This window comes from Vulpes vulpes, chromosome 5 (assembly GCF_048418805.1).
Source record: "Vulpes vulpes isolate BD-2025 chromosome 5, VulVul3, whole genome shotgun sequence".
NCBI lineage: Eukaryota > Metazoa > Chordata > Mammalia > Carnivora > Canidae > Vulpes > Vulpes vulpes.
In genome coordinates this window covers 114,850,733-114,863,381 of record NC_132784.1, presented here as the reverse complement: position 1 = coordinate 114,863,381, position 12,649 = coordinate 114,850,733, and the positions used below count along the sequence as shown (strand labels likewise).

Below are 12,649 nucleotides of genomic sequence, written 5' to 3'. Positions count from 1 at the left end.
AACTCCCCACCTAGCACACAGGTGGGCACTCAGAGGAGCTGTGCAAAATGGAAGGTTCTTGTAGAAGGAGGGTGGGGCTGTGGAGTTAGTAGCAAAAGAGCCCCGTTCCAGGAATCAGGCCTGTTTTGCGGGGGAGGGGGAAGAAAGCAAAGGGTCTTGTCATGCACATGACATCATCTGCTTGTGGGGGACAGAGAAGACCCAGGTGATAGACTGACTGGTGCTGATGGAAAGAATAATTTCTTGCATGATGGGTTAAGGGCAAATTTCTGGGGGAGGTTGAAACTATAATTAGATGGGGTATGAGGCCCCAGTGTGAAGCCCCAGTGTAGGAACTGGGTCTAAGAAACACCATTTTGGGCCTGTGATGTTCTTCTTCTAACGGGAAGAACCTCATGGAGACCTGTCTTCAGACTCTTGCCCCTCCACCAGCAGAGCTGCTCTTGATACCCTGCTGGGTACCCTGCTTGGGACAGAGAGTGGGGCACTAGCTCTGTTCAGGTCCAGTCTCATCCTCAACCATGTGCTTTACTGTTCAGTTGTGGGATTGGGCCTCCTAAGGGTTCCTGCCTTTCCCTCAGCAGATGGAGCCTCTCCTCCGGGACAGGGTGGGACAGCTCTGGGACAGGTTACTGTCCCTCCCTCACTGTCCCACCCCTCTCACCCCTGCCCCTGCCCTGAGCTGCAGTGTGGCTTCACCTGTGCCCTGAAGCAATGAGGCTCCCTGTCCTTCCCACACCTGGTTAAGGCTTCTTTCTGTTGGGAGATAGTGGTCTTCCTGTCCTTCTCAGGCAGCAGGTCCCCTGTAGCTTCAGGCTTGTACCCGGAGAAAGCCGTTCTCTGGTCTGTATCCTGGATTCCAGTCTGTCAGGGACCCCAGTGAGGTCAGGGGAAAAACCTAGATATACAGAGAATTTCTTGGGTCTGTGACTTCCCATGGCTCCTAGTACTCATGCTTGGCTTCAGTCATTTGTTAACCATTTCAGCAGAATTATTCTTTCTGGTGTAAAGCATCTGGCATCTGTCCTAAGTAAGCAAGGCTTTGCATACGATGTGGTGACCTGACAAGGTGGAGGATGGTGGCTCATGTGGTGAAAGAATTTACCCAAAGCAGAGCAAAGGAGACAAGTTTATTGATTACACAGCCAAGGAGTAGCAGACAGGATGGGAGGGAGAGACCGTCTGCCAGGAGGCAGTGGTGGGGGTTGTGGTGAAGGGGAAAAGTGAGCAGGTATAGAAGCATAAGGAGTTTCCTTTCTTGGTAACTGTGTCCAGGAGTAAGTAATCTGTTGGTCAGCTATGGCCTAAGTGTATTTTTGGGGGGGTGTTGCCCAATGTGGGGTCACTGTGGACCCTTCTATCTTACACAGGTTTCATTTCTACGATCAAGTTGGTTTCCTACAAGTAGCCTCCACTTCCTCCCAACACATTAACAATGACAAATCTTTGGCATTTGAGTGGATGTCTCACCTTCAGTTGCTTCTTCTTGCTAAATGGGGGATATAGAGAGGTCCCTACAGAACTTCTCAGTCCAATGGGGCTTCTCTATAATCATAGACTGGATCATGGTGTTATATTAATGTGTTTATACATGATTTGAGTGACATTTCCTAGTGGCTGGTCCATGGGATTAGGGGGAGGAGATCCTCTCATGGTATGGGCTGGAAACCCTGTTGAACCATCATTTGTATATGGAACTGTTGGATTTTAGAAGAGGTAGATTTATTTTTATTTATTTATTTTAATAATAAATTTATTTTTATTGGCGTTCAATTTGCCAACATACAGAATAACACCCAGTGCTCATCCCATCAAGTGCCCCCCTCGGTGCCCGTCACTCATTCACCCCCATCCCCCGCCCTCCTCCCCTTCCACCACCCCCCTAGTTCGTTTCCCAGAGTTAGGAGTCTTCATGCTCTGTCACCCTTTCTGATATTTCCTACCCATTTAGAAGAGGTAAATTTAACAAAGAGATGAAATGGAGGGGGACCAATAATTAGGACTATGAGTATTGAGTCCAGGGGCCCTAAAAAGGGGAGAAGCCAGGAGAGCCATAACCAGGTTTCTTCCCAGGACAACCATCCTTATGTTGCATGATCCTGGAGGGAGGAAGCCAAAAGATTAGGATGAGGACAAGGATAACCCCAAAGGAGAGATGATTGTATTGTGAAAGCAGGATATCAAGAGGGTGTAGGTCCAGGTACGTTATAATTTCTCACCAGGTAAACTTGGAGAGGTCACCCTGAATGAAAATGTCAAGATTGAGGTCTTGGAATTGGGAAGGAGAAATCATGAGGGTGTTGGGAGGAAAATATTTTAGGAAAATTTTAACATTTTAGAATGATTGAATGCAAGAGAGTGCAAATTGGCAATGGGCCTGATGCATGGGCCTCTAGACCTCTGGGTGTGCATCACCTGAGTCTCCTTTGGGACAAGCAGAGATCTCCATCTGGCTTGCAGCTCTACTTGCCGGAGGGCTCAGAGGACAAAAATGCCAGCAGAAGGAGGTCAATCTCAGAAATGCAAAGGTTAGTTTGTACCTTTGTCATTATGTCCTTTCCACGTAATGGAGTTGGGCAATCAGGTAAACAAGAAAGCAGTGGGTAAAAGTACGGTTAAGCTAAGATCAAATGAAAGGGGAATGAAAGGTCCCTTCCTTGGATGCTCGTCTATGAGGGTGACGAGGTCCAAGGATGGGAGGGTGACGCCTGTGTATTTTATATGAGCAGACTAAGTGGCTCCCGAATATAGTAGAAATTCAATTTTGTCTCACGCTACACCCAGCATTAGCCGAGGCTCCGCTGTAGTGATGGAGAATATGGGAGCCTGCACAGTATTGGGCCCTGTCAGTCAAAGGAGAGGAGATCATTCTCCTCTGCTCCTTTGGGCTCCTCATAATCAAGATATAGAACTATGGGGTTGTCCAGAGTAGCCTTGGTGTGAGCGCATTGATAACTTGTGATGGCCTGGACTTAGATCTTTTGGGCCTGGGATGGCCTTCCTGCACATGGGAAGAAGGGGCATTTTCATTTCCAGCGCCCTGGTTATTTGCACAGCAGACAAGGCCCTGATGGAGGGGGCAGTAGACACTACTGGGTCAGATGCCCTGATTGGCAAAAAAACAATGCAGCCTTAGACGTCCTCCTGGGACATGGGGAGACTTAGTGGCTTGGACCTTTAATGGCTTTTGCCTCTGGGTGGACTCATAGAAAGGCAGGGAGATGGCGATAGCTGCAGCCATACTTTGGTCCTGGCCCTTGTCTCTGTTCCCTTTCAGCCCTTGAGTCTACTTTTCAGTTATTGAAGACCTTGAAGGCCATATCCAGAAGTACAGGGACATGGGTCTGAAGTCTTTGATCCAGTTTCTGAAGGTTTGCCTTTCATCATGGGAGGCTTAGCTAATAAAACGCATTGCTCATATTGCCATTACATCTTGGACCTCAGGATCTAGGTTTCTGTATTTCCTCATGGCCTTTGCTAAGCAAAAATGAAATAACATGGAATTTTCACTTTGGCCTTGGGTTATTTCTTTACATAATTTACAGATTTTGTGACTGCTTTTTGCATACTCTCAACCAGGCAAGATTTCATGTAATCTTGAATAATTTTACAAGAGTCATCTTTCTGATAATGCCATCTAAGTTCAGCATTTGGGTCCCCTATGCCCCCACCAGGGCAGTTGTGGGAATGAGTGTGGACCCCATCAGCCCAGCTCTGAATCAAAGACCAGATATGGTTTTTCCCTCATGAGGGCAACACATGTAAGGATGATATGAATGTCCTGCCAGATGAGATAAAAATTGTTGTGAGGTGTTTGAATTCCTTAGTGAAGTGGGAAGGATCTTGGCTAAAGGAGCCAAGATTTGTTTCTATCTGAGACAGATCGGAATTTGGAAAGGGGACAGGCACCCTAATGGTCCCTGCATTCCCATTCTCTGCCTCGCAGAGGGACATGACATTTTGTGGAGAAACAGAAGTCAGGTCCTTAGGTTCATAGTTCGTGCCAGACTGGGTAGCAGAAAGAACTGCTACAACACAACACCTAAGAGACCAAATATTCTAATTTAAAAAATGGACAGAAGACATGAATAGACATTTCTCCAAAGAAGACATGCAGGTGTCCAACACACAGATGAAAAGACGCTCAACATCACTCATCATCAAGGAAATGCAAATCAAAACCACAATGAGATATCACCTCACACCTGCCACACTGGTTTAAAATTTTAAAAAAACACACAAGAAACAAGTTTTGGATATGATGTTGAGAAAAAAGAACACTCTTACACTGTTGGTGGGAATGCAAACTGGTGCAGCCACTATGGAAAACACTATGGGGATTCCTCAAAAAAACCAAAAAACCAAAAAAACACCCCCCCCAAAAAAACCCAGAATTGCCATACGATCCCACAATTTTGCTGATGGATATATTTTTTGTATTATTAGATATTTACCCAAAGAATATGAAAACACTAAAATGAAAAGAAACATTCACCCTGATGTTTACTTTAGCAGTCAAGTGTCCAACAATAGATGAATACCAAAAAAAAAAGATGTGGTATGTACACACAATAGAATATTATTCAGCCATAAATATGACTACAACCTTGCCATTTGCAACAATGTGGACGGAGCTATAGAATATCATGGGAAGGGAAATAGAGAAAGACAAATACCGTATGATTTCACTCATATGTGGAATGCAAGAAGCCAACAAAATGAACCAGGAAAAAACAGACTCTTACCCATAGTGAACACATTGCTGGTTCCCAGAAGGAGGTAAGTGGGGAGATGGGGGAAACAAGTGAAGGGGATTAGAAGTGCACTTAGGTTGATGAGCACTGAGTAATGTCTAGAACTGCTGAATCACTGTATTGTACACCTGATACTAATACAATACAGTATGTTAACTATAGTAGAATTAAAAAAACAAAAACCAACCAAACAAGAAAAAAAACTAACTTAACACACCAAAATGGAGAGTTCTTGGTTCTTCTTCCCAAGTAGACTAAAAACTCCTTGAATACAGTGCCTGCCCTGTGCACACCGTACCTTCATGAGGGCAGCACAGTGCTTGGGGCCAGGCAGGTGCTAAGTGGCTGGTGGTGAGTGAATATATATTAATGCGAGTCAGATGGAGGGGGAACTCTTCAGATGACTCAATGTCCTGTGGTCTCTGTGATGGCCACCGATCCAGAGATGTAATTCTTCACCATCAGTCAGGAATTCTCTAGCTTGCACCAAGGAGGTTCTCTGTCGCATGGGTGCTCTTCACCCCGCCGAGGAGGGGAGGTCATCTGTATGATAAGACCTCCTGCTCTGCCAGTTAAAGGAAAGTGACTTTCCATGAAACATTCTTTTCTCTTCTTTCGTCAACTTCCTATGAAAACCTCTTGTACCACTGCTCAGAGCTCCCCTGCACCTGCCAGGTGGGAGGCTGCCCTATATTTGTGCTTTTTTTTTCTTTTTTCTTTTTGTAAAATTATTTTTTATTGGTGTTCAATTTGCCAACATATAGAATGACACCCAGTGCTCATCCCATCAAGTGCCCCCCTCAGTGCCCATCACCCAGTCACCCCCACCCCCCGCCCACCTCCCCTTCTACCACCCCTAGTTCGTTTCCCAGAGTTAGGAGTCTCTCATGTTCTATCTCCCTTTCTGATATTTCCCACTCATTTTTACTCCTTTCCCCTTTATTCCCTTTCACTATTTCTTATATTCCCCAGGTGAACGAGACCATATAATGTTTGTCCTTCTCCAATTGACTTATTTCACTCAGCATCATACCTTCCAGGTCCATCCACATCGAAGCAATTGGTGGGTATTTGAATCACTTAATAAAACCAATAGATCTTGAAATTTACGTGGTTGATTTTGTTTTTTACCACAAGAAGTCAGAGATGTGAAGGAGCTGGGGTGGGGGTGGGACGGGGAAGGAAATAACTGGAGGGTGTCACAGGGCAGGAGGGACAGAGAGACAGTATGTGCAGGGCCGGTGCTTGATGCTGGGTGTTTTCCTGGGTTGCTGTCTGGGTGAGAAGAAAGGGCCTGAGAGGTGGGGCCACTTTTCCAGGCCACACAGGACTTGGTCTGTAGCATCTGAATCAGGGGGCGGGGGCGGGATGGACACTGGAAGAAGCTGGAAGGGAGAAGCTGGAGGCCAGAGGGGAGGCAGAGCAGGAGGGGAAGTGAGACTGAGTAGGTGTCCAGGGCCTAGGGAGGAGCACATTTGCATTGTGGTAGAGACTCAGGGAAGGGTTGTGTGTGGAGAGGAAGTCAGAGGAGAGGGGCTGGGAGGGGGTCTGTGTGTGAGGACAGACATCAAAGAGCGACTTTGCAAGAGAAAGAACATCTGCAAACAGAATGCTGTTCCTGCAACTTGTGGGGTTGGCAGTTCTCCTCCTGGGGGTGACAGCGAAGATGGTGAGAGCTCCATTCTGGCCCAGTGGCTTCAGTTGTGTATATGAGTGTGTATGTGTGTATGTGTATGTTTTTAAGTGCTTTTGTGCATCTGTGTGTTTGTGCATGTGAGGAACTGGGAGTATGCATGTTTGTATATCTGTGTTTGTATATGCATATGGGTGTGCATGTCTGTGTGTGCGTGTGTGTGCTTGTGGCATGTGTTTCCACACATACCTGAGGATGAGAGAGTCAGCCTGCTTCCTCCCTGAGCATCCCCGGCCCCAGGGCCCTGTGCTCTCCTGAAGGATGGGCACAAGGCTCAGGCTCTGGGGCAGCGCGTGCTCCTGAGACGCCTATGGCTTCTCTGTCCTCCAGATTTTGGGTCCCGTCCCTGGAATCTTAGTCTCCATTCCCTCTCCTTCCCAATGTCCTCCTCTTCCTCAGTCTGTCCTTTTCCCACAGTCTTCCAGGAGTCAATCTCCTCCGGATCATCCTGACCACATCCTTTTACAGCCGTTCCTGGACACAAAATTCAAGGCTCAGCTTGGCTGGATGAGCTGCAGACTCACGGCGGGGACCCCAAGACTGGTGCTATCATTTTCCTGCAGCCTTGGTCCAACGGCAACTTCAGCAACGAGGAGCTGATGATAGTGAGAACTTATTCTACACATACACCATTAGAACTATTTCAACACATCACAACCATGTTAGTCGATGGCAACTTGAATGTGAGTTCTGTTCCCTCGGGCTTGGGTGGCAGGTGGCAGGTGCGTGTGTGTCTCCTTGAGTTGCTTCTTCCTCTAGGAAGTGAGCTCCACTGGACTCTGAACCTCATTTCTCTCTGCCAATAAAGGTTCACACTCATCTGAGCAGAGCGTGGAGCCAGACCCCGATTGTTGAAAAACTTCACATCTTCTGCTCCGTCCCGCTCCTCTCATTGGCCACAGGCTGGGCTCTCCTGTCCCACTAGTGTCTCCTGTGACCACCCCTTTCCCTGGCCTCCAACCAGGCATCTCTGCTCCCTCGCTCTGTGACTGACTTCTTGAACTGTACTTTCCTCCCCATTGAGTCCTATCAGCAATGTTTGTCTACATGTTCCCTCTACCCACCCTTCCCGCCCACTGCACTCCCTTTACCCTAGATTGTTTTTCCCCAGCTTTCCCCATGAGCCCTTCCCTATTCTTTGCCCACAAGCTTCGTGGCTCTTCTCCAAGATTTGCTCCTTCCTCAATCATTCACATCTCCCTCCTCCTCCAGCGACCACCACTTCCCTTTTGTCTGAGGCTCCCCTCAAGCCAAACTGTGCTCCATTCTTTCCAATCCCCCAAACTTCTCCCTCTGCTTCCACCATCCATGGCTTCCACTCGTCTCATGTCATCTCCTTCACTCCCGATGTCCTATCACTCACATATCTCTTCCCCAGATCCCTTTCAGGTTCAGCTGGTATTAGGCTGTGATTCCCACTTTGGAGAAGCATCAGCAGGCTTCCTGCAGTTGGCTTATCAGGGATCTGATCTCCTGAGCTTCCAGAACACCTCATGGAGGCCATCTCCAGAGGGAGGAAGTAGGGCTCAGAAGGTCTGCAGCCTATTCAACCAGGACCATGTTTCCCATGAAATAGTACACAAGTTCCTCAATGACTCCTGCCCCCTGTTGCTGTTCAGTCTTCTCCATGTAGGGATGGCGGATCTCCATCGACAAGATCAGTCCTGCTTCCTCTCTCCAAGCTTTCTGCATCCTGTGCTCAGAAATCTGCACTGTGCCCTCAAATTCAGGATAAGAGAGTCAAGAGGGAGGGGGATGATAGTGATAGGCTTCAAGAGGTGGAAAGGTGTGTCTGTCTAAGGTGATGTGAGGACCTCCCCTCAGTTTGTGAATCCCTGTCCTGTCTCCACAGTGCGGCCCAAGGCCTGGCTGTCCGCTGGCCCCCGGCCCCGGTCTGGCCATCTGTGGCTGACATGCCATGTCTCTGGCTTCTACCCCAAGCCTGTGTGGGTGACGTGGATGCAGGGCAAGCAGGAGCAGTGGGGCACCCAGCGAGGCAACATCCTGCCTCATGCTGATGGGATGTGGTACCTTCAGGTGTCCTTGGATGTGAAAGCCAAGGAGGCAGCTGGCCTGTCCTGCCAGGTGAGACACAGCAGTCTAGGGGGCCAGGACATGGTCCTCTCCTGGGGTGAGGAAGGGCTGGGGCCCAGTGGGAAAAGGGGGCAGGTGGTCTTTCAGCAGAGTTGGGGAGCCTGATGAAATATTTGGGAATCTAAGGACTGCAGACCAAAAAGGACTTAAAATTAATAATTCAAGAAATGGAAGAACTGAGGGTGAGGGTCCTGCAGATGTGGGAGGATGGGGAGGTTTTAGAGGACCAAGGAGTACAGTTCAACCCGGGGTGGACAGGAAATGACACCTTCTGTGCCCAACCCCACAGAGCAGCCCCACTCCATGGGCTTGGTCTTCCTGGTGGTGATCGTGCCCCTGGTGCTCCTGGCAGGCCTGGCGTGGTGGCTCTGGAAGCGCTGGTGAGATTCTGGAGCCCCCTTCCTGCTCTTTCCCATGTGTCTCCCCACCTTTCCATGTGTCCTCAGCCATCCTGCTGCCCGTGCCGTTCCCCCTGCAGCTCCCCCCTCCACCTGCTGTAGAGGGCTTCCTCCTTGTTCCTCCAGGAAAGCCCACTGGAGACCTCAGTGCTCGGACTTCCCTTTGGAGCAGGATTCCAGCCGCCCAGGCCCCAGGACCTAAACCCAGCTCAGCACTGATGTCCTGGCCACTCCCTGTGCACAACTTTGTCTTTCAGTGCTGCTTAATGATATATTATCCATGTAAGCTAAATGTAATTTAGTGCGATTTGTGTTCTGACTTGGTTCTGGAACTTAAATATCAAAATTTAACTCAGTACAAAATGAGGTCCCAGCCACCTCCAGGTGTACTGGCATGAAATGTCACTTCTTCCAGTGAGCCCTCCTGATTCAGATGTGAAAGCAGTCTCTGCCTGGTGAGAACTTCCACCAGTTTATCTATTCCTGACCCCCAGCCTTTTTTACCCTCACTTGGTCCCCTTTCTCTTCTAAGGATTCTTGAAAGCAAAGTCCATGTCTTTTAAATATTTATATTCTTAGCAAGGAGTCTCACCTGCATGGAATATGTGCTCAATAAAAATATGTGTTGAATTCATGACAAATTCATAGGTTTTTCTTTTCTTTTGCTTCCTGGCATATTTGTAGTAGTTGAGATGTTTGGTGCTCTTCTTGTAGAAGTCTCACTTGGCCGATGATTTTCACACTTTCCCTGTTCCTGTTGACACCTCCAGGCCCCTAGAAGAAATCGGATTTCCTGTGAAGATTTCTATTATTTAACTATGCAAATCTACTGGACTGGGCTTGTTCCTTGAGTATTCTGAATTAAAAGAGAAAGGCCAGATGGTGGCCCTTGCTGGTTGTGGGTCTCAGGGACAGCAGCAGAGATGTCACCCTGGGGCTTGTTAGAAATATAAGGTCTTGCCCTCAGCTGATGCCCGCTGAATCAGAATTTGCATTTTAGCAAAATCAGCTGGGGGGTTCATCTCATGAATCCATGAACATAGGTCCCTTTCCCCCTTTCTTGTGGAGTCATTGTAGCGTCTTAATGTTACTCTAACACTTCCTGGAGTGTCTCCACATAGACGTCATGACTGTCCTGTCCTTTTTCCTGAATTTGCTGCATTGTTATCTCATTGCCACTGAACTCAGGGCCCACAGCTCTGCATCAGGGGCCTGAAAAAGCCTGAACGAGTCTTATCTACACAGGCATTTTGTCATGAGGTGCATGCTACTATCATATGCTTAGGAACTCCAGTCAGCCCTGCAGCTCTAGGCTTTGGGGTTGTTCTAAACAGTGGTATCACCTAGGAAGAGCACATAAATTCAGAAAGTGTGGCACCAAAGGAACTGTGAATAAGACATGTATTTACCACGTGGGAATTATCACAGGTACATAGAGTAGCACCTGGGTCAGCCTCACCTGGGAGTAGGTATGGTGGGTGACACATGTCAGACACACCAAGTGCCCATGAATAGCAGTAAGAACATGTATCTGGTGGTTACAAATCAATGTCCACAGGTAGGCCGATCAGCACAGAATCCATAAATAATGAAATGACCCCTTGGCGACTGATGACTCCCATCACCGTGTGAGTGGAGACATCCCTGGCTAGAAGTTCGTTTCATTAATTAACTCAACAAACCATTCTCAAGCTCTGATCATGCAGCAGGGCCAATCTGAGTGTCAAGTAGTGGGGAGGAAAGGCCATCACTGTTTTAGGAGCTTGAAAAGTTTGTTTCTCTGATCTGATAATGGTTTCCATTATTGTTTCTATCCAGTTAATGTAGCAACTTATTTGGATTGAACTCAGGGAAAGGGAAATAAAGGAACTAATTAGACTTAGTTCTACCTTTTTTTTTTTTTTTTTTTTTTAGGGCTGAGAGTAGGGCCCAAGGCTGGAGAATGTCCAGAGGGACTACATGCTTGCTCCCAGCTCTGTACATGTGGACATTTCTGGAAAATAATGTTGAGATAGCAGGGGTGGCAAAGATGAAAATATGGGAATTGGGAGAGAAAATTATGAGAACTTCTGCAATCTTCCAATCTTTCTGCCTGGATCAGACTACTTGACCATTTCTCTAACTTCAAGTCCATCTTGTCACCCTTGTAACGTCACCATGTGGATTTTGGTTGGTTGGCTCCACCCTCATGGGTATCCCTGGGCTCTGATCACCCGGGGGCCATCAGGAGAAAGCATCCTTGACAATGAGACAGGCTGAAGGATGGACAGGTAACCTCGAGGTCAGACCAATCACCAGACAGATGCCATTTATACCACACAGAGTGATGGTTCCAGGTCAGGCACTGGTCCAAGTGGCACAGGTCACCTGGAGCCTGATTGCTGTGGTCAATGGAGGGGAAAGAGATGCTCTCTCTTGTCCTGGATGACAAGTCAGGGTTTGAAGCCTGAAACAAGTACAATCCATTTCTCAGCACCAGAGAAGCAAGCCCGAGGATGAAGCCTGCCTGCAAGAAGGCAGAGAAATTATACACATGACATTTGCCCAGAGGTTAGACCCTGAGTGTTCTTACCGGAAGAAAGAAAAAGAAAAGAAAGAGAAGGAGAAGTTCCTGATATGAAATGTTGGCCATGTTAATTGGCTTGGTCGTGGCCATCATGTCACCATGTATACATACATCAAAACCTCAAGTGGTTACTTCATTTTATGTTTTTAAGAGAAAATGACAAAGTAGTCAAACTTGTGAAGAATGCTACAAAAAAGATTAATTTTCATGATTTGCTTCAAATCAAGTTTCTTAACCATTTCCTTCTGAAATGCTGCATGCCTCATGGGAGGCAGGGCAGGTATGGACGTGAGCATTCAGACGTGGCTCCCTGGATGCTCCATGTGCACCAGGCTCCTGGGATCTTCAGGCCAGCCTCTCTGAGAAGTCGTTGGAAGACTTTCTCAGGAGGACCTTCATTCATGTGGTGTCACAGGCTCTGCTGCACCTGTTAGAGCCGGCGAGGGCCCCCATGGCCTGTGATGGCCCCCACCTTCCTCCCTGGGCGGCTGGAAAGCTGCATGCTGTCCACAATTAAAATTTTCATTTGTCATCATCCTTCACTGAAACTGAAACAGAAGTAACAGCAAAACCAAAGCACCAGAAAAGCAAAGGCAGACACACAGACTCACAGAAGGTCCTGGAGCCCCCATGACCCTGGGCTCTCCAGTTCCATCAGGCAATACCTTCCCTGTGTGGTTTCAGCCCAATAAGGTGGATTTCTATCCTTAGTGACTGGAAGCTCCCCTCTGATGGATGTGGGTGTGGCTTCCGCGGATGCTGGGCTAATGTCTCTCTTCCTTGCAACATTCTTCTCACTGCCCTCCTCCTTTCTCTCAATTTTTCAAAATATTCATCTATTCCTTTCTTTGCTTGTGTGCTTTTGTCTTAATGTGTCCTTGTCTTGTGACACCCTGACCCCGTCTCGCATGCTCACCTGACATCGGGGTCAATCCTTGTCCTAGGTGTCTACATGGATTTCTAACAAGCCACTGGTCAGGAGTTGAGGTGCCTGTTCTGCTGCTGATCAGTGACTGGCAGAAATTTACACTCGGGTTTTCACAGACACGAGAGGACAAGCTGCCTGCATCCCATCGGCTGCAGTCCCCTCTGAGAGCGTGCCTGTGTGAACCCTGCTAACACCGGGGCTCCCAGCCCCATGCTC

General features: G+C 47.9%; 1 pseudogene; it reads left to right on the top strand.

Annotated features, from left to right (window-relative positions):
- The first annotated feature begins 2,992 nt into the window (after positions 1–2,992).
- On the top strand, positions 2,993–9,580 carry LOC112912076 (T-cell surface glycoprotein CD1a-like; annotated as a pseudogene).
- Positions 9,581–12,649: the final 3,069 nt, after the last annotated feature.